The 27,389-nt window shown below is 38.5% G+C and overlaps 1 protein-coding gene and 1 long non-coding RNA gene across 2 annotated transcripts in view; one reads left to right on the forward strand and one right to left on the reverse strand.

The window, feature by feature from the left end:
* The window catches only part of LOC127987694 (uncharacterized), a 2,462,016-nt gene that overhangs the window by 176,430 nt on the left and 2,258,197 nt on the right, over positions 1 to 27,389 (forward strand). The gene's annotated exons all lie outside the window — the stretch shown is intronic.
* On the reverse strand, positions 6,481 to 27,369 carry LOC127987821 (uncharacterized). The gene is made up of 3 exons (XR_008161440.1): positions 26,452 to 27,369; positions 15,735 to 16,198; positions 6,481 to 7,227 (listed from the first exon to the last, which is right to left on the reverse strand). It is a non-coding gene; the product is annotated as an uncharacterized LOC127987821 (long non-coding RNA).

Consider the following 27,389-nt stretch of genomic DNA (forward strand, 5'->3'; position numbering starts at 1 on the left):
ACAATAAAACAATGTTTTAATGTTTAAGTTTGGAATATTAACTGACATGAATGAATGCTATATAAATATTGTTCATGTTAACATAATGTTTAGAAATGAAATCTTATTGTAAAGTGTTACTAAAGTATATATATATATATATATATATATATATATATATATATATATATATATATATATATGGTTCTGTGAATGTGATTTTAAAGTCTAGATCATTCGGATTAACCCTTTAACTGCCGTATCCTTTAAAACCTCACTGCCAGAGGGATATTGTGAATGCATGTGCCCGCTGGGCACAGTTTACCTGATGCCACCGGGGGTGGCGATGGCATTGGTGGCTTGAGCCCGCCATCGCTGCTTGCAGCTATATTTAGGGCCCGAGCACCGATGGTGTGAGGACCCTATTGGAATTGCTCCGTTTATTATTATTATTATTAGGGCCCGAGCACCGATGGTGTGAGGACCCTCTTGGAATTGCTCTGTTTATTATTATTATTATTAGGGCCCGAGCACCGATGGTGTGAGGACCCTATTGGAATTGCTCAGTTTATTATTATTATTATTATTATTATTATTATTATTATTCTCCAAAATGAATCGCATTTTTGAGGGCCTAAACATGCTCAAAGTCATGAAACTTTGCACACCTCAGAACTGGCGAAAATTTACGTCTGATATGGGTTTCAGAGTGGGTGTGGCAAAATGGCTCAACAGCGCCACCTATACATGTTCAACGTGGTGCACCTCGAGCTACGTTTCATGTACATGTATGAAAATCGGTATACACATGTAACTCTCCAATACCTACAAAAAAGTCTCTTGGAGCAAAATCCGAAACCCAAGAGGAAATCGGATATTTCTAATATTATGAGCAAATTTTGTGTCATTTTTGTCATTTCCATGCGTTGTATTTTAACGAACTCCTCCTAGAGATTAATTCAAATAAACACCAAATTTGGTATGCCTAATCTAAAGGCCTTTGCGATGTTAAATTGCGAAGCTTTTGAGTTTTCGTTGAAGGGCCTGTGTGTGGCGGCCTGGCGAATTTTGAAGATTCGCCATGAAACAGGAAGTTGCTATAATAACTCAGACATACAATGACCAATCTGCCCAAAACTTCACATGTTTGATGAGACTCCTGACCTGAACAGTTTGACACGACCATATTCAGTTATAGTCATAGCGCCACCTATTGGCAACAGGAAGTGTCATATTTTACGCTGCGACAAACTACACATAGAAATAGTATGACATCAATGTCTTTTTTGTGGTCAGTCTAATCTAAAGGCCTGTGCGATGTTAAATTGTGAAGATCTTGAGTTTTCGTTAAAAGGCGTGTCCATGGGGCACTGACAAAATTCGATGTCTCGCCATGGGAATAAAACATGTTATAACTCAGGCATAAAATATCTGATCTTGCCCAAACTTCACATGTTTGAAAAGAGTACTGACCTGCACACATCTGGAGGCTAATGTTCCATTGGGTGTGGCAAAATGGCTCGATAGCGCCACCTATACATTTTCAATGGAGTGCACCTCGAGCTACATGTCATGTACATGTACGAAAATCGGTAAACATATGTAACACACCAATAGCTACAAAAAAGTCTCTTGGTACGAAATCCGAATCCCAACAGGAAGTCCGTTATTTTTTTGTCATTTTCAGGGGTTGTATTTTAACGAACTCCTCCTAGAGATTTATTCAGATCAACACCAAACTTGGTCAGTGTAATCTAAAGCCCTTTGCGATGTTAAATTGCGAAGGAATTGAGGTTTTGTTAAAGGGCGTGTCCATGGTGGCCTGACAAATTTCGATGATTCGCCATGAAAAATGATAATGCTATAACTCAGACATACAATGTCCAATCTGCCCCAAACTTCACATGTTTGATAAGACTCTTGACCTGAACTGATCTACATGCCAATATTCAGTTATAGTCATAGCGCCACCTATTGGCAACAGGAAGTGACATATTTTACACTGTGACAAACTACTCCTAGAAATTTTATGACATCAATGTCTTTTTTGTGGTCAGTCTAATCTAAAGACCTGTGTGATGTTTAGTTGTGAAGATCTTGAGTTTTTGTTAAAAGGAGTGTCCATGGCGCCATGACGAAGTTCGATGTCTCGCCATGGGAATAAAACGTTATAACTCAGGCATAAAATGTCCGATCTTGCCCAAACTTCACATGTTTGATAAGAGTCCTGCCCTGAACACATCTGAAGGCCAATAGTCCATTATAATGAGAGCACCACCTGCTGGCAACACAAAGATTGGCACAAATATGGAGTAAACTTTGATATATTCCACTTATATTTATGAGTTTAAATGCATGTTTCTCACCGTTCACCTATTTACTAAAGCCACTTGCTGCCGGTGAGCCCGTGTGCGAGGGCCCGTTCATCGCTGCTTGCAGCTTTAATTATTATTAGGGCCCGAGCACCGATGGTGTAAGGACCCTCTTGGAATTGTTCCGTTTATTATTATTATTAGGGCCCGAGCACCGATGGTGTGAGGACCCTTTTGGAATTGCTCCGTTTATTATTATTAGGGCCCGAGCACTGAGGTGCGAGGACCCTCTTGTATCTGCTTTGTTTTTTATTCTTCTTCTTCTTCTTCTTCTTCTTCTTCTTCTTCTCCCGAATGAATCGCATTTTTGATGGCTTTAACATGCTCAAAAAGTCATGAAACTTTGCACACGCATCAAACCTGGTGAAAATTTTCGTCTGATATAGGATTCAGAAGAGGGTGTGGCAAAATGGCTCGACAGCGGCACCTATACCAAGAAAATCAACAGCCTTCCAGCTATGTTTCACGTACATGCACGAAAATTGGCACACATATGTAACACACCAATACCTACAAAAAAGACTCTTGGAGCGAAATTCTAAACCCAACAGGAAGTCGGTTATTTTTAATATTATGAGCATATTTTGTGTAATTTTGGTCATTTCCATGTGTTGTATTTTAACGAACTCCTCCTAGAGAGTTCTTCAAATCAACAGCAAATTTGGTATGCCTAATCTAAAGGCCTTTGCGATGTTAAATTGCGAAGATCTTGAGTTTTCGTTGAAGGGCGTGTCCGTGGCGGCCTGGCGAATTTCGATGATTCGCCATGAAAAATGAAGTTGCTATAACTCACACATACAATGTCCAATCTGCCCCAAACTTCACATGTTTGATGAGACTCCGAACCTGAACAGATTGACATGCCCATATTCAGTTATAGTCATAGCGCCACCTATTGGCAACAGGAAGTGACATATTTTACGCTGCGACGAACTACTCCTAGAAATTTTATGACATCAATGTCTTTTTTGTGGTCAGTCTAATCTAAAGGCCTGTGCGATGTTCAGTTGTGAAGATCTTGAGTTTTCGTTAAAAGGCTTGTTCATGGCGCCGTGACGAAGTTCGATGTCTCGCCATGGGAATAAAAGATGTTATAACTCAGGCATAAAATGTCCAATCTTCCCCAAACTTCACATGTGTGATAAGAGTCCTGGCCTGAACAGATCTGCAGGCCAATATTCCACCGCGTGTGGCAGAATGGCTCTATAGCGCCACCTATACACTTTCAACGGAGTGCGCCTCGAGCTATGTTTCACGTACATGTACAAAAATTGGTACACACATGTAACACTCCAATACCTACAAAAAAGTCTCTTGGTACGAAATCCGGATCCCAACAGGAAGTCGGTTATTTAGAATTTTCCCTTCAAAATTGGTGTTGTTTTTGCCATTTTCAGGAGTTGTACTTTAACAAACTTCTTCTAGAGATTTATTCAGATCAACACCAAACTTGGTCAGTGTAATCTAAAGCCCTTTGCGATAATAAAGTGCGTAGGACTTGAGGTTACGTTAAAGGGCGGGTCCATGGCGGCCTGACAAATTTCGATGTTTCGCCATGAAAAAGGAAGTTGCTGTAACTCAGACATACAATGTCCAATCTACCCCAAACTTCACATGTTGGATAAGACTCTTGACCTGAACAGATCTACATGCCCATATTCAGTTATAGTCATAGCGCCACCTATTGGCAACAGGAAGTTACATATTTTACACTGTGACAAACTACTCCTAGAAATTGTATGACATCAATGTCTTTTTTGTGGTCAGTCTAATCTAAAGACCTGTGTGATGTTTAGTTGTGAAGATCTTGAGTTTTTGTTAAAAGGTGTGTCCATGTCGCCGTGATGAAGTTCGATGTCTCGCCATGGGAATAAAAGATGTTATAACTCAGGCATAAAATGTCCGATCTTGCCCAAACTTCACTTGTGTGATAAGGGTCCTAACCTGAACAGATCTGAAGGCCAATATTCCATCGAGTGTGGCAAAATGGCTCGATAGCGCCACCTATACATTTTCAACGGAGTGCGTATACACTTTAAACGGAGTGCGCCTCGAGCTATGTTTCACGTACATGTACAAAAATCGGTACACACATGTAACACACCAATATCTACGAAAAAGTCTCTTGGTACGAAATCCGAATCCCAACAGGAAGTCAGTTATTTAGAATTTTCTCTGCAAAATTAGTGTTGTTTTGGCCATTTTCAGGGGTTGTACTTTAACGAACTCCTCCTAGATATTTAGTCAGATCATCACCAAACTTGGTCAGTGTAATCTAAAGCCTTTTGCGATCTTAAATTGCGAAGATCTTGAGGTTTCGTTAAAGGGCGTGTCCATGGCGGCCTGACAAATTTCGATGTTTCGCCATGAAATAGGATGTTGTTGTAACTCGGGCATAAAATGTCCAATCCTCCCCAACCCTCACAAGTTCGATAAAAGTCCTGCCCTGAACACATCTGAAGGCCAATATTCCATTATAATGATAGCGCCACCTGCTGGCAACAGGAAGATTGGCACGTATATGGAAAAAACATTGATATATTCTACTTATATTTATGAGTTTAAACGCATATTTCTCACCGTTCACCTATTAACTAAAGCCACTCGCTGCCGGTGAGCCCGGGTGCGAGGGCCCGTTCATCGCTGCTTGCAGCTTTAATTAGGGCCCGAGCACCGATGGTGTGAGGACCCTCTTGGAATTGCTCCGTTTATTATTATTATTATTAGGGCCCGAGCACCGATGGTGTGAGGACCCTCTTGTATCTGCTTTGTTTATTATTATTATTATTATTATTATTATTATTATTATTCTTCTTCTTCTTCTTCTCCCGAATGAATCGCATTTTTGAGGGCTTTAACATGCTCAAAAAGTCATGAAACTTTGCACACGCGTCAAACCTGGTGAAAATTTTCGTGTGATATAGGATTCAGAAGAGGGTGTGGCAAAATGGCTCGACAGCGCCAGCTATACCAAGAAAATCAACAGCCTTCAAGCTATGTTTCACGTACATGCACGAAAATTGGCACACATATGTAACACACCAATACCTACAAAAAAGACTCTTGGAGCGAAATTCTAAACCCAACAGGAAGTCGGTTATTTTTAATATTATGAGCATATTTTGTGTAATTTTGGTCATTTCCATGTGTTGTAAATTAACGAACTCCTCCTAGAGATTTCTTCAAATCAACACCAAATTTGGTATGCCTAATCTAAAGGCCTTTGCGATGTTAAATTGCGAAGATCTTGAGTTTTCGTTGAAGGGCGTGTCCGTGGCGGCCTGGCGAATTTCGATGATTCGCCATGAAAAATGAAGTTGCAATAACTCACACATACAATGTCCAATCTGCCCCAAACATCACATGTTTGATGAGACTCCGAACCTGAACATATTGACATGCCCATATTCAGTTATAGTCATAGCGCCACCTATTGGCAACAGGAAGTGACATATTTTACGCTGCGACGAACTACTCCTAGAAATTTCATGACATCAATGTCTTTTTTGTGGTCAGTCTAATCTAAAGGCCTGTGCCATGTTCAGTTGTGAAGATCTTGAATTTTCGTTAAAAGGCTTGTTCATGGCGCCGCGACGAAGTTCGATGTCTCGCCATGGGAATAAAAGATGTTATAACTCAGGCATAAAATGTCCGATCTTGCCCAAACTTCACATGTGTGATAAGAGTCCTGTCCTGAACACATCTGAATGCCATAATTCCATCAGGTATGGTAAAATGGCTCGATAGCGCCACCTATACACTTTCAACAGAGTGTGCCTCGAGCTATGTTTCACTTACATGTACAAAAATCGGTATACACATGTAACACACCAATACCTACAAAAAAGTCTCTTGGTACGAAATCCTAATCCAAACAGGAAGTCGGTTATTTAGAATTTTCTCTGCAAAATTGGCGTTGTTTTTGCCATTTTCAGGGGTTGTACTTTAACGAACTCCTCCTAGAGATTTATTCAGATCAACACCAAACCGGGTCAGTGTAATCTTAAGCCTTTTGCGATGTTAAATTGCGAAGATCTTTAGATTTCGTTAAAGGGCGTGTCCATGGCGGCCTGACAAATTTCGATGTTTCGCCATGAAAAAGGAAGTTGCTGTAACTCATACATACAATGTCCAATCTGCCCCAAACTTCACATGTTAGATAAAACTTCTGCCCTTAACAGATCTACATGCCCACATTCAGTTATAGTCATAGCGCCACCTATTGGCAACAGGAAGTGACATGTTTTACGCTGCGACAAACTACTCCTATAATTTTTTTGAGATTAACATATATTTTGTGGTCAGTCTAATCTAAAGGCCTGTGCAATGTTAACTTTTGGAGATCTTGAGTTTTTGTTAAAGGGCGTTTCCATGGCGCCATGACAAAATTTGATGTCTTGCCACAGCAAGAGAAGTTGTTGTAACTCAAGCATAAAATGTTCAATCTTCCCCAAACTTCACATGTTTGATAAGAGTCCTGGCCTGAACACATCTGAAGGCCAATATTCCATTATAATGATAGCGCCACCTGCTGGCAACGGTAAGATTGGCACATATATGGGATATACTTTGATATATTCCACTTATATTTAGGACATTAAATGCATATTTCTCAACGTTCACCTTTTTACTAAAGCCACACTATGGCGGTGAGCCCGGGTGCGAGGGCCCGTTCATCGCTGCTTGCAGCTTTAATTATTATTATTATTATTATTATTATTATTATTATTCTTCTTCTCCAAAATGAATCGCATTTTTGAGGGCCTAAACATGCTCGAAAAGTCATGAAACTTTGCACACACCTCAGAACTGGCGAAAATTTACGTCTGATATGGGTTTCAGAAGTGGGTGTGGCAAAATGGCTCAACAGCGCCACCTATACATGTTCAACGGTGTGCGCCTCGAGCTACGTTTCATGTACATGTATGAAAATCGGTATACACATGTAACTCTCCAATACCTACAAAAAAGTCTCTTGGAGCAAAATCCGAAACCCAACAGGAAGTCGGTTATTTCTAATATTATGAGCAAATTTTGTGTCATTTTTGCCATTTCCATGCGTTGTATTTTAACGAACTCCTCCTAGAGATTCATTCAGATCAACACCAAATTTGGTATGCCTAATCTGAAGGCCTTTGCGATGTTAAATTGTGAAGCTGTTGAGTTTTCGTTAATGGGCGTGTCCGTGGCGGCCTGGCGAATTTCGATGATTCGCCATGAAACAGGAAGTTGCTATAACTCAGACATACAATGACCAATCTGCCCCAAACTTCACATGTTTGATGAGACTCCTGACCTGAACAGATTGACATGCCCATATTCAGTTATAGTCATAGCGCCACCTACTGGCAACAGGAAGTGACATTTTTTACACTGCGATGAACTACTCCTAGAAATTTTATGACATCAATGTGTTTTTTGTGGTCAGTCTAATCTAAAGGCCTGTGCGATGTTAAGTTGTGAAGATCTTGAGTTTTCGTTAAAAGGCATGTCCATGGCGCCGTCACGAAGTTCGATGTCTCGCCATGGGAATAAAAGATGTTATAACTCAGGCATAAAATGTCCGATCTTCCCCAACCTGCACATGTGTGATAAGAGTCCTGGCCTGAACACATCTGAAGGCCAAAATTCCATCAGGTGTGGCAAAATGGCTCGATAGCGCCACCTATACACATTCAACATAGTGCGCCTCGAGCTATGTTTCACGTACATGTACAAAAATCGGTATACACATGTAACACACCAATACCTACAAAAAAGTCTCTTGGTACGAAATCCGAATCCCAACAGGAAGTCGGTTATTTAGAATTTTCTCTGCAAAATTGGCGTTGTTTTTGCCATTTTCAGGGGTTGTACTTTAACGAACTCCTCCTAGAGATTTATTCAGATCAACACCAAACCTGGTCAGTGTAATCTTAAGCCCTTTGCGATGTTAAATTGAGAAGATCTTTAGATTTCGTTAAAGGGCGTGTCCATGGCGGCCTGACAAATTTCGATGTTTCGCCATGAAAAAGGAAGTTGCTGTAACTCACACATACAATCTCCAATCTGCCCCAAACTTCACATGTTAGATAAAACTTCTGCCCTTAACAGATCTACATGCCCACATTCAGTTATAGTCATAGCGCCACCTATTGGCAACAGGAAGTGACATGTTTTATGCTGCAACAAACTACTCCTATAATTTTTTTGAGATTAACATATATTTTGTGGTCAGTCTAATCTAAAGGCCTGTGCAATGTTAACTTTTGGAGATCTTGAGTTTTTGTTAATGGGCGTTTCCATGGCGCCATGACAAAATTTGATGTCTTGCCACAGCAATAGAAGTTGTTGTAACTCAAGCATAAAATGTTCAATCTTCCCCAAACTTCACATGTTTGATAAGAGTCCTGGCCTGAACACCTCTGAAGGCCAATATTCCATTATAATGATAGCGCCACCTGCTGGCAACGATAAGATTGGCACATATATGGGATATACTTTGATATATTCCACTTATATTTAGGACATTAAATGCATATTTCTCAACGTTCACCTTTTTACTAAAGCCACACGATGGCGGTGAGCCCGGGTGCGAGGGCCCGTTCATCGCTGCTTGCAGCTTTAATTAGGGCCCGAGCACCGAGGTGCGAGGACCCTCTTGTATCTGCTTTGTTTATTATTATTATTATTATTATTATTATTATTATTATTATTATTATTATTATTATTCTTTTCCCGAATGAATCGCATTTTTGAGAGCTTTAACATGCTCAAAAAGTCATGAAAATTTGCACACGCGTCAAACCTGGTGAAAATTTTCGTCTGATATAGGATTCAGAAGAGGGTGTGGCAAAATGGCTCGACAGCGCCACCTATACTAAGAAAATCAACAGCCTTCCGGCTATGTTTCACGTACATGCACGAAAATTGGCACACATATGTAACACACCAATACCTACAAAAAAGACTCTTGGAGCAAAATTCTAAACCCAACAGGAAGTCGGTTATTTTTAATATTATGAGCAAATTTTGTGTAATTTTGGTCATTTCCATGTGTTGTATTTTAACGAACTCCTCCTAGAGATTTCTTCAAATCAACACCAAATTTGGTATGCCTAATCTAAAGTCCTTTGCGATGTTAAATTGCGAAGATCCTGACTTTTCGTTGAAGGGTGTGTCCGTGGCGGCCTGGCGAATTTCGATGATTCGCCACGAAAAATGAAGTTGCTATGACTCACACATACAATGTCCAATCTGCCCCAAACTTCACATGTTTGATGAAACTCCGAACCTGAACAGATTGACATGCCCATATTCAGTTATAGTCATAGCGCCACCTATTGGCAACAGGAAGTGACATATTTTACGCTGCGACAAACTACTCCTAGAAATTTTATGACATCAATGTCTTTTTTGTGGTCAGTCTAATCTAAAGGCCTGTGCGATGTTCAGTTGTGAAGATCTTGAGTTTTCGTTATAAGGCTTGTTCATGGCGCCGCGACGAAGTTCCATGTCTCGCCATGGGAATAAAAGATGCTATAACTCAGGCATAAAATGTCCGATCTTCCCCAAACTTCACATGTGTGATAAGAGTCCTGGCCTGAACAGATCTGCAGGCCAATATTCCACCGGGTGTAGCAGAATGGCTCTATAGCGCCACCTATACACTTTCAACGGAGTGCGCCTCGAGCTATGTTTCACGTACATGTACAAAAATTGGTACACGCATGTAACACTCCAATACCTACAAAAAAGTATCTTGGTACAAAATCCGGATCCCAACAGGAAGTCGGTTATTTTGAATTTTCCCTTCAAAATTGGTGTTGTTTTTGCCATTTTCAGGGGTTGTACTTTAACGAACTCCTCCTAGAGGTTTATTCAGATCAACACCAAACTTGATCAGTGTAATCTAAAGCCATTTGCAATGTTAAATTGCGAAGGACTTGAGGTTTCGTTAAAGGGCGTGTCCATGGCGGCCTGGCAAATTTCGATGTTTCGCCATGAAAAAGGAAGTTGCTGTAACTCAGACATATAATGTCCAATCTGCCCCAAACTTCACATGTTGGATGAGACTCTTGACCTGAACAGATCTACATGCCCATATTCAGTTATAGTCATAGCGCCACCTTTTGGCAACAGGAAGTGACATATTTTACACTGTGACAAACTACTCCTAGAAATTTGATGACATCAATGTCTTTTTTGTGGTCAGTTTAATCTAAAGACCTGTTTGATGTTTAGTTGTGAAGATCTTGAGTTTTTGTTAAAAGGCGTGTCCATGGCGCTGTGACAAATTTTGATGTCTCGCCACTGTAAGAGAAGTTGTTGGAACTCAGGCATAATTTGTTCGATCTTCCCCAAACTTCACATGTTCGATAAGAGTCCTGCCCTAAACACATTTGAAGGCCAATATGAAAGCACCACCTGCTGGCAACAGGAAGATTGGCACATATATGGAGTAAACTTTGATATATTCCACTTATATTTATGAGTTTAAATGCATATTTCTCACCGTTCACCTAATTAATAAAGCCACTCGCTGGCGGTGAGCCCGGGTGCGAGGGCCCGTTCATCGCTGCTTGCAGCTTTAATTAGGGCTCAAGCCCAAAGGGCGAGAGGCCTATTGTTTTCCTTAGGATTATTTTTTATTATTATTATTATTATTATTATTATTATTATTATTTTTTTTTTTTTCCAACGTCTCGGGGGCTTTTGGGGCCCTTAACGTGCTTAAAAAGTCTTGAAAATTGGCACACAGATTGGAACCTGCGGCCATTAGGGCCGGGCAGAGACTGATACACGGGCGTGGCACAGGGGCTCTACAGCGCCCCCTGGAATATGGAGGGCCATATATCATACATTCTTGCTCGTAGACGTATGAAACTCGGTACACATATAAATCTCATCAATCCAAACAACTTTTGTATTGCATATCATAGGCTCCGCCCAACAGGAAGTTGGCTATTTAGGGTTTAGTATTCAAATTTTTTGTCAAAGTTGTGGGGGCTTTTAGGGTCCTTAACATACTCAAAAACTCTTGAAAATTTGCGCACACTTTGGAATTGGTGGCCTTTAGGAGCCTGCAGAGGCTGGGACCCGGGCGTGGCACAGGGGCTCTACGGCGCCCCCTGGAACACAGTCAGAAATGTTGATGTATAGCTCACACATACTTGCACATATTCTTATGAAACTCAGTACACATATAGATCTCATCGTGCCGAACAACTTTCGTATTGCATGTCATAGGCTCCACCCAACAGGAAGTCAGCTATTTAGAGTTATGTAAAAAGCGCATGCTCTGGAATTTGAAATACTTGTCATAGGTTTTTTTCTCGATTGCCGCCAAACTCTGTCAACATGATCTCAAGACACTGGGGATGAAAAATTGCCAGGGGATTTTTGATATCTCAAACGGTTTGCTCGTGGCGAGGCGTTGAAATTATGGTGGGAAATGAGAAACAGGAAGTGTCTAATACCGTCCACATACATTTCCTGATTTTAATCAAACTTCATCAGATTATTCGTTGTATGATGTCGATCGCATATATGTGACTATTAGGAGTCAAAGTTATAGCGCCACCAACTGGCAGAAGGAAGTGTGTCATTTTCAAAATGATTTGAATTCAGCATCTTATTATTACTCGATTTGCTTCAAACTTCATCAGAATAATGTTAAAACACAGCCGATATAAATCTGCAAGGGGGATATTGATATCTAAAAAATTGTTGGCGTGGCAACATGTCAAACTGGAATACTTCTCAGGTGATTTTGAGGCAAATAACATACTTAGAATTTCACAAAACTCTGAACACACATCAGTATTTCTGATAGGAACTTAAATTGTGAATGGATTTTGGATAGCTTGAATGATTTTGCAGTGGTGATTTTTTTAAATGACCTTACAAAGGGAATCATTATTGTATTTTTAAATTGCAGCTTCCAAACACGTCAAAGAATTTTTTCATACAGATGAAAAAGTCATTCTGAGGAAATATGCATAGTTTCAAGACTTTACAACACTGTATGGATAACAGAAAACTAAAAAACTGTCAGACATCTCATCTCACTCTGTCCCTCTGTTTGAGTATATGTGCTTCAGACTTCCATTGTCTGAGAGAAATTGCGCCCCTACAGGTGCAATTACCGGACTTTTACTTTCACTTTTAAATCGGTTAAAAATACAAATAAATACTTAGATTTAATTCACACTGACAAGCTAAACCAACATATCTGATTATTACCGGTTCAGGGCTCATGGATAAATTATTTCTGGCCAGAGATACGTGAGAAATAGGAGAGATGAATCACCGCTGTGACCACGAGCGTCTGGAGTAAAGAGCTCAGAAAAAAACGAATTTATTCCTGTTTTAAAGCTTTTAAAAATAAATTATTACAGCGATATCACACAATCAACCAATTAGAACACACCAAGAGCTAAATTAAGATGTTTTTGAACTGTTTGTGTGAAAATGAAATATTTGTGGCTGCCTATCTGAAATCACCGCCTCCGATCAGCGCGTACAGTGTCGAGCTCAAAACAAACGAATTTATTCTTGTTTAAGAGCTTTTTTAAATAAAATATTACCACAAATGCACACAATAAACCCATTGTAACACTACAAGAGCTAAATGCAGGTGTTTGTGACCTGTTTAAGTGTGCAAGACTATTTGAAAGCGCCACTGGCAGAATAACATATCTCTCGAGCTGCAGGATTCTGGCTTTCGTCGTACGAACGAACACATAACGGACAAGATTATTTCAAAACACATAATAGCTTGGCGAATATAAACGAAAACAGCCACGTGAACATAAACTGTTGAGAAATAAATCTGAAGTGGATCTACTGGATTTGAATATTAAAGTGACAACATTTACCACTTGCTTCTGTCTTCAATTGTAATCTATATAAAAAAGGAAACTCATTCTTGGCTGCTTTTTTAATGTGTGCGTATTTATTTATTTACCTTTTTATACATTTTGTATAATTTCATAGTTTGTGTATTACAATAAAAACAAAATCTCATGGATGTAACAGTACATCTGTTCAGCTCACAGATCAATACTAAGCTGTAATGCAAGCAGAACTTTCACAAATGCTTATGAGTCATTTAAGGATTTGATAACACTGTAAAATAATGTCTAATTTGTTAACATTAGCAAATGCATTGATAACACTTTATAATAACTGCACTCATTATTAAATAGTCAGTTCATGCTTTATAAAGCCTTGTCCCAATATTAATAGTCAGTAGTAAGCAGTTTATAAATACAGCTATAAATAGCTTGTCCTTGGTTTATAAGCACATTTATTAAAAAGGAGAGTAAGTTATCTTCCTATGAAAAATAAAAGATAAAAATAAACAAACAACAACACAGATTGATACAGAACTCAGAAATTTTATTGTGGATTTATGATAAAATCAGCCTGTAAATGAATTCATACTCCTCCTCATACTACTCCATACTCCTTTTTCAACATGATGCCAATATACTGAGATGTTAAATTGTGAATGGGTTTAGGATAGCTTAAATGGTGTTGCCATAGAGATTTATTAAAGTAACATAAAAAATACAATAGTTATTTTACTATATCTTTACAAATTTTCATTCTAACTCTTCATAATTTTTTATATAAGTAGAAGTCCTCATTTGAAGGAAGCACAGTAAGTTTCATAGCTTTATTTTTTTCAAGAGCCAGCATAAAATTAAAACTATCATAACTTATAAATCAAGCTTGCAATTCTTAGTACCTATAATGGCCACCAGAGGGAGCTATAGGATTACTTTTAAATAATTATTGTAGAAACTAGTATGATTTAAATCATTTATAGAAATCTTTCAAATAAAATAATATGTATTTTAGGAATTTTACTGATAAAATTACCCTCACTTAATTAGAATAACAAGCTGAAGTATTGTGAACTGTATATTAAGAATAATTCTTTATAGGCTTTATGGACAGATACGTTTTGAGTGACTCTTGAAGGTTCAGCACCACATCCTCTTTTACCACTGTTTAAAGAATTAATCTTACAGAACAGGTGTGAATGAATTTTGGATAGCTTGAATGGTTTTGTCGTGGTGATTTTTTGAAATAATTGTAAAAAAGGAACCAGTAAATGTCTTTTTATTTTTTTAAAGTGCAGCTTCTAAACACTTCAAAAAAAAAAATGTACACATAGAAGACAATTCATTCTGAGGCATATTTCCTCAGAATGACTGGTCTCATGACAATAGTTTCATGACTATACAACACTATATGGATGATAGAAAATTAAAAAACTATCATACATCTGATGTCACTCAGTCCCACTGTCACTGTGGGTAGTGTGTGTGTGTGTGTGTGTGTGTGTGTGTGTGTGTGTGTTAAGTGAATTAGGTGTGAAACTATCAGAGAGCATTTAGTCTCCAGCGCCAACATTTTACAGAACTGCCACTTTCCTGGAGTCTCCAGAATTACTCGGTGTCAGGCTCTGAGAGTTAAGATTCCAAAAAATGATTTAATTAGAATACCATGAAGTATTGTGAAATACTATATATTAAGACTTTATATATAGGCTTTATGAACAGATTAGAGTGACTCGTGAAGGACCAGCAGCACCTCCTCTTGTTCGATGGTTTGAGGAGTATATCTTCCAGAATCTGGGATTAAGATTTAGGAGCTCATTTTTATTCCACCTCCTTTCCTGAAAGTCTGTCTTGCAGAATTGACAAAAAATTAATCTTCACATTATTTCCTAATTATTTTGCAATTCTTTTTGTCAGTTCTTCTTGAACTGTTTTTCTCTTCCAGCTTTCCTGGACTATTGTATAGCACTCATAAATGATTAAATAAAAAATAATGGTAGTTATTAAGATTGATATGGTTTGGAATTGGTAAAATGTGCTTGGAAAAAAATCACAATAAAACAATGTTTTAATGTTTAAGTTTGGAATATTAACTGACATGAATGAATGCTATATAAATATTGTTCATGTTAACATAATGTTTATAAATGAAATTTATATTATAAATTTATATTTATACTTATTGTAAAGTGTTACTAAAGTTATATATATATATATATATTGTTCTGTGAATGTGATTTTAAAGTCTAGATGATTCGGATTAACCCTTTAACTGCCATATCCTTTAAAACCTCACTGCCAGAGGGATATTGTGAATGCAGTTTACCTGATGCCACCGGGGTGGCGATGGCACTGGTGGCTTGAGCCCGCCATCGCTGCTTGCAGCTATATTTATTATTATTATTATTATTCTCCAAGATGAATCACATTTTTGAGGGCCTAAACATGCTCGAAAAGTCATGAAACTTTGCACACACCTCAGAACTGGCGTAAATTTACATCTGATATGGGTTACAGAAGTGGGTGTGGCAAAATGGCTCAACAGCGCCACCTATACACGTTCAACAGTGTGCGCCTCGAGCTACGTTTCATGTACATGTATGAAAATCGGTACACATATAACTCTCCAATACCTACAAAAAAGTATCTTGGAGCAAAATCCAAAACCCAACAGGAAGTCGGTTATTTCTAATATTATGAGCAAATTTTGTGTCATTTTTGTCATTTCCATGCGTTGTATTTTAACGAACTCCTCCTAGAGATTAATTCAGATCAACACCAAATTTGGTACGCCTAATCTAAAGGCCTTTGCGATGTTAAATTGCGAAGCTTTTGAGTTTTCGTTGAAGGGCCTGTGTGTGGCGGCCTGGCGAATTTCGATGGTTCGCCATGAAACAGGAAGTTGCTATAACTCAGACATACAATGACCAATCTGCCCCAAACTTCACATGTTTGATGAGACTCCTGTCCTGAACAGTTTGACACGACCATATTCAGTTATAGTCATAGCGCCACCTATTGGCAACAGGAAGTGATATATTTTACCCTGCGACAAACTACTCCTAGAAATTTTTGACATCAATGTCTTTTTTGTGGTCAGTTTAATCTAAAGGCCTGTGTGATGTTAAATTGTGAAGATCTTGAGTTTTCGTTAAAGGGCGTGTCCATGACGACGTGACAAATTTCGATGTCTTGCCATGGGAATAAAATATGTTATAACTCAGACATAAAATGTCCGATCTTCCCCAAACTTCACATGTGTGATAAGAGTCCTGGCCTGAACACATCTGAAGGCCAATATTCCAACGGGTGTGGCAAAATGGCTCAATAGCGCCACCTATACACATTCAATGGAGTGTGCCTCGAGCTATATTTCACGTACATGTACAAAAATCGGTACACATATGTAACACTCCAATACCTACAAAAAAGTCTCTTAGTACGAAATCCGAATCCCAACAGTAAGTCGGTTATTTAGAATTTTCTCTGCAAAATTGGCGTTGTTTTTGCCATTTTCGAGGGTTGTACTTTTACGAACTCCTCCTAGAGATTTATTCAGATCAACAGCAAACTTGGTCAGTTAAATCTAAAGGCCATTACAATGTTAAATTGCGAAGATCTTGAGGTTTCGTTAAAGGGCGTGTCCATGGCGGCCTGACAAATTTCGATGTTTCGCCATGAAAAAGAAGTTGCTGTAACTCAGTCATGCCCTGAACACAACTGAAGGCCAATATTCCATTATAATGATAGTGCCACCTGCTGGCAACAGGAAGATTGGCACACATATGGAATAACTTTGATATATTCCACTTATATTTATGAGTTTAAATGCATATTTCTCACCGCTCACCTATTTACTTAAGCCACTCGCTGCCGGTGAGCCCGGGTGCAAGGGCCCGTTCATTGCTGCTTGCAGCTTTAATTAGGGCTCAAGCCCGAAGGGGCGAAGAGCCCTATTGTTCTTCTAAGGATTATTCTTCTTATTATTATTTTTTTTATTTTTTATTAAACCTTCCGGGGGTTTTTGGGGGCCTTAACATGCTCAAAAACTCTTGAAAATTGGCACACACATTGGAATCTGCGGCCATCAGGACGCTGCAGAGCCTGGGACCCGGGCGTGGCACAGGGGCTCTACAGCGCCCCCTGGAACACAGTCAGAAATCTTGAACCATAGCTCACACACACTAGCATGTATTTATATGAAACTCGGTACACTTATAGATCTCATTGAGCCGAACAACTTTCACACTTTATGTTATAGGCTCCGCCCAACAGGAAGTCAGCTATTCAGGGCTGTTTAAAAAAAGCATGCTCTGGAATTTGAAATACTCCTCTGAGGTTTTCAACCCATTCGCCACGAAACTCTGTAAACATGATCTCAAGACATTGGGGATGAACAATTGCGAGGGGATTTTTGATATCTCGAACGGTTTGCCCGTGGCGAGGCTTGGAAATTATGGCTAGAAATGAGAAACAGGAAATGTCTAATAACATCCACATACATTTCCTGAATTTGATCAAACTTCATTGGTTTGTTGGTTGTATGATACTGATCGTATATATGTGACTATTAAGAGTCAACATTATAGCGCCACCAACTGGCAGCAGGAAGTGAGTCATTTTCCAAATGCTTTGAATTCAGCATCTTATTTTTTACTCTATTTACTTAAAACTTCATCAGAATAATGACAAAACACGGCCGATGTAAATCTGTTGTGGGGATATTGATATCTGATATAGTGTTGCCATGGCAACGTGTCAAACTTGAATGTTCTGTTATGGTGAGTTTGAGGCAGACAACAAGCTCAGATTTACATGAAACTCAAAAGACATATCAGTATTAGTGATAGCTAGACAATGGCAAAAGCTTTTAAAAGGGCGTGAAGGAGGCACTCTATAGCGCCACCTTTTGTCAAAAGTGGGGGGGTTGGTTTTAGCTACAGACACCAAACTTGGTACATAAATTGTTCTTTTCAAGACGGACAACTTTCTAATTCACAGTCATCAGCTACGACCAACAGGAAGTCGGCTATTTTGATTGGAATATTTAAATTGAGCTCTGATTTAATGCATACTCCTCACAGGAAATGTTCACTATACTCACCAAACTTTATCTACATGTTGAAAAAACATTGAGGAACTTAAATTGCGAACGGATTTTGGTTAGCTTGAACGGTTTTGTCGTGGTGATTTTTTGAAATGACAGTAAAAAGGGAATCATTAATTGTCTTGTATTTTTAAATTGCAGCTTCCAAACACTTAAAAAAAAAAAAAATCATACAGAGATCAAATCATTCTGAGGACATATGCATAGTTTCATGACTTTACAACACTGTATGATTAAAAGAAAATTAAAAAAACTGTCAGACATCTCAACTCACTCTGTCCCTCTGTTTGAGGAATGTATGTGTGCTGACTGAGTGTGTGTGTGTGTGTCTGTGAGTGGGGGATGGGCATGAGCTGAGTGGCAGACACAATGAGAGAGAGAGAGAGAGAGAAAGAGAGAGAGAGAAACTTAATCATCTCTTTAATCACCAGAAGAAAAAAAAGTATTTTAAATTGTTATTTTTTGTTGCTGTTGCTAACATTGCTGTTTTCATTACAGCTTAAGAAATCTCTTAGGCCTTATCCTTTTCTGACAGTTTCAGGAATTAAAAACAAAATTCAAAAAATACTTACTTGTGCTGCAAATAATAATTTCAATCTCATTTGATACTGACCTATTCCATCCTGTGACATGACATTTATCTTAATTTACATAATCTCATGGATGTAACAGTAAAACTGTTCAGCTCACAGATGAAGACTAAACTGTAATGCAAGCAGAACTTTCACAAATGCTTATAAGTCATTAAAGGATTTTATAACACTGTAAAATAATGTCTAATTTGTTAACATTAGTAAATTGGCATTGGTAACACTTTATAATAACTGCACTCATTAGTAAATAGTCAGTTCATGCTTTATAAAATCTTGTCCCTACTTAAATAGTCATTAATAAGCAGCTTATAAATACAGCAATAAATAGCTCGATCTTGGTTTATAAGCACATTTATTAAAAAGGAGAGTAAAGGGTCAGTTATCTTCCTATGAAAAATAAAAAAATGAAAATAAACAAACAACAACACTGATTGATAGAGAACTCAGAAATTTTATTGTGGATTTAGGATCAAATCAGCCTGAAAATGAATCATACTCCTCCAAGAAGACACAAGTAGTTCACACCAAACTTTTTCAACATGATACCAATATACTGGAGATGTTAAATTGCAAATGGGTTTAGGATACCTTAAATGGCGTGGCCATACCGATTTATTAAAGTAACATAAAAAAATACAATAGTTATTTTACTATATCTTTAACATTCTTCATTCCAACTCTTCATAATTTTTTATATACGTAGAAGTCATCATTTGAAAGAAGCACAGTAAGTTTCATAGCTTTATCATTTTCAAGAGCCAGCTTAAAATTAAAACTATCATAACATATAAATCAAGCTTGCAATTCTTAGTACCAATAATGGCCACCAGATGGCGCTATATGATTACTTTTAAATAATTATTGTAGAAACAAGTATGATTTAAATCATTTATAGAAATCTTTCAAAGAAAAATAATATGTATTTTACTGATAAAATGACCCTCACTTAATTAGAATAATATGCTGAAGTATTGTGAAATACTGTGTATTAAGAATAATTCTTTATAGGCTTTATGGACCGATAAGCTTGGAGTGACTCTTGAAGGATCAGCATCACATCCTCTTTTACCACTGTTTAAAGAATTTATCTTACAGAACAGGTGCGAATTAATTTTGGATAGCTTGAATGGTTTTGTCATGGTGATTTTTTGAAATAACAGTAAAAAAGGAACCAGTAAATGTCTTTTATTTTTTTAAGTGCAGCTTCTAAACACTTCAACAAAATGTACACATAGAAGACAAGTCATGCTGAGGAAATATGCATCGTTTGATGACTATACAACACTATATGGATGATAGAAAATTAAAAAACTACCATACATCTGATGTCACTGTCCCTCTGGGTAATGTGTGTGTGTGTGTGTTTGTGTGTTAAGTGTGTGTGCTGAGTTTGTGTGAATGTGTGGGAGAGGGGATGGGCTTGGTGTCAGAGAGAGAGAGAGAGAGAGAGAGAGAGAGGGATGGAGACTTAATCATCTCTTTAATCACCAGCAGAAAAAAAAGCAATTTGGTGTTGTTGTTTCATCATTACAGCTTAAGAAATATCTTAGGCCTCAACATCAACTGTTGCTAGCCTACTCCCAAAATTAATAGTCATTAGTAAGCATTTTATAAATACAGCTATAATTAAATTGTTCATGGTTTATATGCACATTTATTTTGAGGAGATTAAAGGCTGTAATCTTCCTTAAAAAAAAAATAAATAAAAAAAATAAACAAACACAGAACTCAGAAACATTTATTTCAAGATGCAATAAAAGAAAACTGTACACTATATATATATATATATATATATATATATATATATATATATATATATATATATATATATATATATATATACAATTGCATAAGTTAATATTAAAAAATTTTTTATCAAGTGTACAGCTAATAATAATAATAATAATAATAATAATAATGCATTTTATTTAAGGCGCCTTTCAAACCACTCAAGGTCACCGTACAACAAGTAACAACAGTAACAATATTAAAACAAAAAATAACAGCAAAAAACAATGTCAATAAAAAACCACAATAATATTAGAATAGCACAACATATTGTGGAATACTATATTAAGACTTTATATATAGGCTTTATGAACAGATAGGTTTTGAGAGATTCTTGAAGTACTAGCATCACCTCCTCTTGTACGACGGTTTGAGGAATATATCTTCCAGATAGTACCGCCACTCCCTATATGCAGAATACGCAGTCTTCGTAGGGCACCAACTCCCAGAGGGGGCACCATCCCAGTAGCTTAAAAAAAATAAAACATGCGCCATTCTCCCATCCGCGCTCGCGACCGCTCGGACATTTGCGGATGAATCCGGCACAGAGAAAATAAAAATAAAGTAAAAAACAAAACAAAAACATGCATTAAGTTGGCTTGACATTGGACATTCGAGAGTCTCAAATTTAGGGAAAAGTCTAGTCTAGACGGGTCGGATTAACCCTTTAACTGCCATATCCCTTAAAATTTGATTGGCAGAGGGTTACTGTAAATGCTTATGCCCGCTGGGCACAGTTTTCCCGATGCCACCGGGGTGGTGTTGCACTGACGGCTTAGCCCGCCATCGCTGCTTGCAGCTATATTTATTATTATTATTATTCTTCTCCGTAATGAATCGCATTTTTGAGGACCTAAACATACTCAAAAAGTCATGAAACTTTGCACACACCTCAGAACCGACGAAAATGTACATATGATATGGGTTTCAGAAGTGGGTGTGGCAAAATGGCTCAACAGCGCCACCTATACACGTTCAACGGTGTGCGCCTCGAGCTACGTTTCATGTACATGTATGAAAATTGGTATACACATGTAACTCTCCAATACCTACAAAAAAGAATCTTGGACCAAAATTCTAAACCCAACAGGAAGTCGGTTATTTGTAATTTTATGAGCAAATTTTGTGTCATTTTTGTCATTTCCATGCGTTGTATTTTAACGAACTCCTCCTAGAGATTTATTCAGATAAACACCAAATTTGGTATGCCTCATCTTAAGGCCTTTGCGATGTTAAATTGCGAAGATTTTGAGTTTTCGTTAATGGGCGTGTCCGTGGCGGCCTGGCGAATTTCGATGATTCGCCATGAAAAGTTGCTATAACTCAGACATACAATGTCCAATCTGCCTCAAACTTCACATGGTTGATAAGACTCTGGAACTGAACAGATTGACATGCCCATATTCAGTTATAGTCATAGCGCCACCTATTGGCAACAGGAAGTGTCATATTTTACGCTGCGACAAACTACTCATATAAATTTTATGACATCAATGTCTTTTTTGTGGTCAGTCTAATCTAAAGGCCTGTGCAATGTTAAATTGTGAAGATCTTGAGTTTTCGTTTAAGGGCGTGTCCATGGCGCGGTGACAAAGTTCGATGTCTCGCCATGGGAGTAGAAGTTGTTGTAACTCAGGCATAAAATATCAGATCTTGCCCAAACTTCACATGTTTGATAAGAGTACTGACCTGCCCACATCTGGAGGCCAATATTCCATTAGGTGTAGCAAAATGGCTCGATAGCGCCACCTATACACTTTCAATGGAGTGCGCCTCGAGCTACATGTCATGTACATGTACGAAAATCGGTACACATATGTAACACACCAATAGCTACAAAAAAGTCTCTTGGTACGAAATCCGAATCCCAGCAGGAAGTTGGTTATTTTGAATTTTCCCTGCATAATTGGTGTTGTTTTTGCCATTTTCAGGGGTTGTACTTTAACGAACTCCTCCTAGAGATTTATTCAGATCAACACCAAACTTGGTCAGTGTAATCTTAAGCCCTTTTTAGATGTTAAATTGCGAAGATCTTGAGGTTTTGTTAAAGGGCGTGTCCATGGCGGCCTGACAAATTTCAATATTTTGCCATGAAAAAGGAAGTTGCTGTAACTCAGACATACAATGTCCAATCTGCCTCAAACTTCACATGTTAGATAAGACTTCTGCCCTTAACAGATCTACATGCCCATATTCAGACATAGTAATAGCGCCACCTGCTGGCAACAGGAAGTGTCATGTTTTACACTGCAAAGAACTACTCCAAGAAATTTTATGACATCAACATTTTATTTTGGTCAGTCTAATTTAAAGGTCTTTGCAATGTTAAATTGTGGAGATCTTTAGATTTTGTTAAAGGGCGTGTCCATGGCGCCATGACAAAATTTGATGTCTCGCCACAGCAAGAGAAGTTGTTGTAACTCAGGCTTGAAATGTTGGATATTACCCAAACTTCACATGTTCGATAAGACTCCTAGCCTGAACACATCTGAAGGCCAATATTCCATTATAATGATAGCGCCACCTATTGGCAACAGGAAAATTGGCACATATAAATGACTTTGACATATTCCACTTATATTAACGATTTGAAATGCATATTTTTCACCTTCACCTTTTTACTAAAGCCACACGATTGCTGTGAGCCCGGGTGCGAGGGCCCGTTCATCGCTGCTTGCAGCTTTAATTATTATTAGGGCCCGAGCACCGAGGTGCGAGGACCCTCTTGTATCTGCTTTGTTTATTCTTCTTCTTCTTCTTCTTCTTCTTCTTCTTCTTCTTCTTCTTCTCCCGAATGAATCGCATTTTTGAGGGCTATAACATGCTCAAAAAGTCATGAAACTTTGCACACGCGTCAAACCTGGTGAAAATTTTCGTCTGATATAGGATTCAGAAGAGGGTGTGGCAAAATGGCTCGACAGCGCCACCTATACCAAGAAAATCAACAGCCTTCCAGCTATGTTTCACGTACATGCACAAAAATTGGCACACATATGTAACACACCAATACCTACAAAAAAGACTCTGGGAGCGAAATTCAACAGGAAATCGGTTATTTTTAATATTATGAGCATATTTTGTGTAATTTTGGTCATTTCCATGTGTTGTAAGAACTCCTAGAGAGTTCTTCAAATCAACGCCAAATTTGGTATGCCTAATCTAAAGGCCTTTGCGATGTTAAATTGCCATGGCGCCGGGACAAAGTTCGATGTCTCGCCATGGGAATAAAAGATGTTATAACTCAGGCATAAAATGTCCGATCTTCCCCAAACTTCATATGTGTGATAAGAGTCCTGGCTTGAACACATCTGAAGGCCAATATTCCATCGCGTGTCGCAAAATGCCTCGATAGCGCCACCTAAACACTTTCAACAGAGTGCGCCTCGAGCTATGTTTCACGTACATGTACCAAAATCGGTACACACATGTAACTCACCAATATCTACAAAAAAGTCTCTTGGGACGAAATCCGATTCCCAACAGGAAGTCAGTTATTTAGAATTTTCTCTGCAAAATTGGTGTTGTTTTTGCCATTTTCAGGGGTTGTACTTTAACAAACTCCTCCTAGAGATTTATTCAGATCAACAACAAACTTCGTCAGTGTAATCTAAAGCCATTTGCGATGTTAAATTGCGAAGGACTTGAGGTTTCGTTAAAGGGCGTGTCCATGGCGGCCTGACAAATTTCGATGTTTCGCCATGAAAAAGGAAGTTGCTGTAACTCAGACATACAATGTCCAATCTGCCCCAAACTTCAAATGTTGGATGAGACTCTTGACCTGAACAGATCTACATGCCCATATTCAGTTATAGTCATAGCGCCACCTATTGGCAACAGGAAGTGACACATTTTACACTGTGACAGACTCTTTCTAGAAATTTTATGACATCAATGTCTTTTTTGTGGTCAGTCTAATCTAAAGACCTGTGTGATGTTTAGTTGTGAAGATCTTGAGTTTTTGTTAAAAGGCGTGTCCATGGTGCCGTGACGAAGTTCGATGTCTCGCAATGGGAATAAAAGATGTTATAACTCGGGCATAAAATGTCCGATCTCGATCAAACTTCACATGTGTGATAAGGGTCCTGGCCTGAACAGATCTGAAGGCCAATATTCCATCGGGTGTGGCAAAATGGCTCGATAGCGCCACCTATACACTTTCAACGGAGTGCGTCTCGAGCTACGTTTCATGAACATGTACAAAAATCGGTACACACATGTAACACACCAATATCTACGAAAAAGTATCTTGGTACGAAATCCGAATCCCAACAGGAAGTCTGTTGTTTAGAATTTTCTCTGCAAATTTGGCGTTGTTTTTGCCATTTTCAGGGGTTGTATTTTAACAAACTCCTCCTAGAGATTTATTCAGATCAATACCAAACCTGGTCAGTGTAATCTTAAGCCCTTTGCAATGTTAAATTGCGAAGATCTTTAAATTTCGTTAAAGGGCGTGTCCATGGCGGCCTGACACATTTCGATGTTTCGCCATGAAAAAGGAAGTTGCTGTTACTCAGACATACAATGTCCAATCTGCCCCAAACTTCACATGTTGGATAAAACTTCTGCCCTTAACAGATATACATGCCCACATTCAGTTATAGTCATAGCGCCACCTATTGGCAACAGGAAGTGACATGTTTTACGCTGCGACAAACTACTCCTATAATTTTTTTTAGATTAACATATATTTTGTGGTCAGTCTAATCTAAAGGCCTGTGCAATGTTAACTTTTGGAGATCTTGAGTTTTTGTTAAAGGGCGTTTCCATGGCGCCATGACAAAATTTGATGTCTTGCCACAGCAAGAGAAGTTGTTGTAAGTCAAGCATAAAATGTTCAATCTTCCCCAAACTTCACATGTTTGATAAGAGTCCTGGCCTGAACACATCTGAAGGCCAATATTCCATTATAATGATAGCGCCACCTGCTGGCAACGGTAAGATTGGCACATATATGGGATATACTTTGATATATTCCACATATATGTAGGACATTAAATGCATATTTCTCAACGTTCACCTTTTTACTAAAGCCACACGATGGCGGTGAGCCCGGGTGCGAGGGCCCGTTCATCGTTGCTTGCAGCTTTAATTAGGGCCCGAGCACCGAGGTGCGAGGACCCTCTTGAATCTGCTTTGTTTATTATTATTATTATTATTATTATTATTATTATTATTCTCCCGAATGAATGGCATTTTTGAGGGCTTTAACATGCTCAAAAAGTCATGAAACTTTGCACACGCGTCAAACCTGGTGAAAATTTTCGTCTGATATAGGATTCAGAAGAGGGTGTGGCAAAATGGCTCGACAGCGCCACCTATACCAAGAAAATCAACAGCCTTCCAGCTATGTTTCACGTACATGCACGAAAATTGGCACACACATGTAACACACCAATACCTACAAAAAAGACTCTTGGAGCGAAATTCTAAACCCAACAGGAAGTCGGTTAATTTTAATATTATGAGCATTATTTGTGTAATTTTGGTCATTTCCATGTGTTGTATTTTAACGAACTCCTCCTAGAGAGTTCTTCAAATCAACACCAAATTTGGTATGCCTAATCTAAAGGCCTTTGCGATGTTAAATTGCGAAGATCTTGAGTTTTCGTTGAAGGGCGTGTCCGTGGCGGCCTGGCAAATTTCGATGATTCGCCATGAAAAATGAATTTGCTTTAACTCACACATACAATGACCAATCTGCCCCAAACTTCACATGTTTGATGAGACTTCGAAGCTGAACAGATTGACATGCCCATATTCAGTTATAGTCATAGCGCCACCTATTGGCAACAGGAAGTGACATATTTTACGCTGCGACGAACTACTCCTAGAAATTTTATGACATCAATGTGTTTTTTGTGGTCAGTGTAATCTAAAGGCCTGTGCAATGTTCAGTTGTGAAGATCTTGAGTTTTCGTTAAAAGGCTTGTTCATGGCGCCGCGACGAAGTTCGATGTCTCGCCATGGGAATAAAAGATGTTATAACTCAGGCATAAAATGTCCAATCTTCCCCAAACTTCACATGTGTGATAAGGGTCCTGGCCTGAACAGATCTGCAGGCCAATATTCCACCGGGTGTGGCAGAATGGCTCTATAGCGCCACCTATACACTTTCAACGGAGTGCGCCTCGAGCTATGTTTCACGTACATGTACACAAATTGGTACACACAGGTAACACTCCAATACCTACAAAAAAGTCTCTTGGTATGAAATCCGGATCCCAACAGGAAGTCGGTTATTTTGAATTTTTCCTTCAAAATTGGTGTTGTTTTTGCCATTTTCAGGGGTTGTACTTTAACGCACTCCTCCTAGAGATTTATTCAGATCAACACCAAACTTGGTCAGTGTAATCTAAAGCCCTTTGCGATAATAAATTGCGAAGGACTTGACGTTTCGTTAAAGGGCGGGTCCATGGCGGCCTAACAAATTTCGATGTTTCGCCATGAAAAAGGAAGTTGCTGTAACTCAGACATACAATGTCCAATCTGCCCCAAACTTCACATGTTGATTAAGACTCTTGACCTGAACAGATCTACATGCCAATATTCAGTTATAGTCATAGCGCCACCTATTGGCAACTGGAAGTTACATATTTTACACTGCGACAAACTACTCCTAGAAATTTTATGACATCAATGTCTTTTTTGTGGTCAGTCTAATCTAAACCTGTGTGATGTTGAGTTTTTGTTAAAAGGTGTGTCCATGGCGCCGTGACGA

The sequence above is a fragment of the Carassius gibelio genome, chromosome B22 (genome assembly GCF_023724105.1).
Source record: "Carassius gibelio isolate Cgi1373 ecotype wild population from Czech Republic chromosome B22, carGib1.2-hapl.c, whole genome shotgun sequence".
Taxonomy (NCBI): Eukaryota; Metazoa; Chordata; class Actinopteri; order Cypriniformes; family Cyprinidae; genus Carassius; species Carassius gibelio.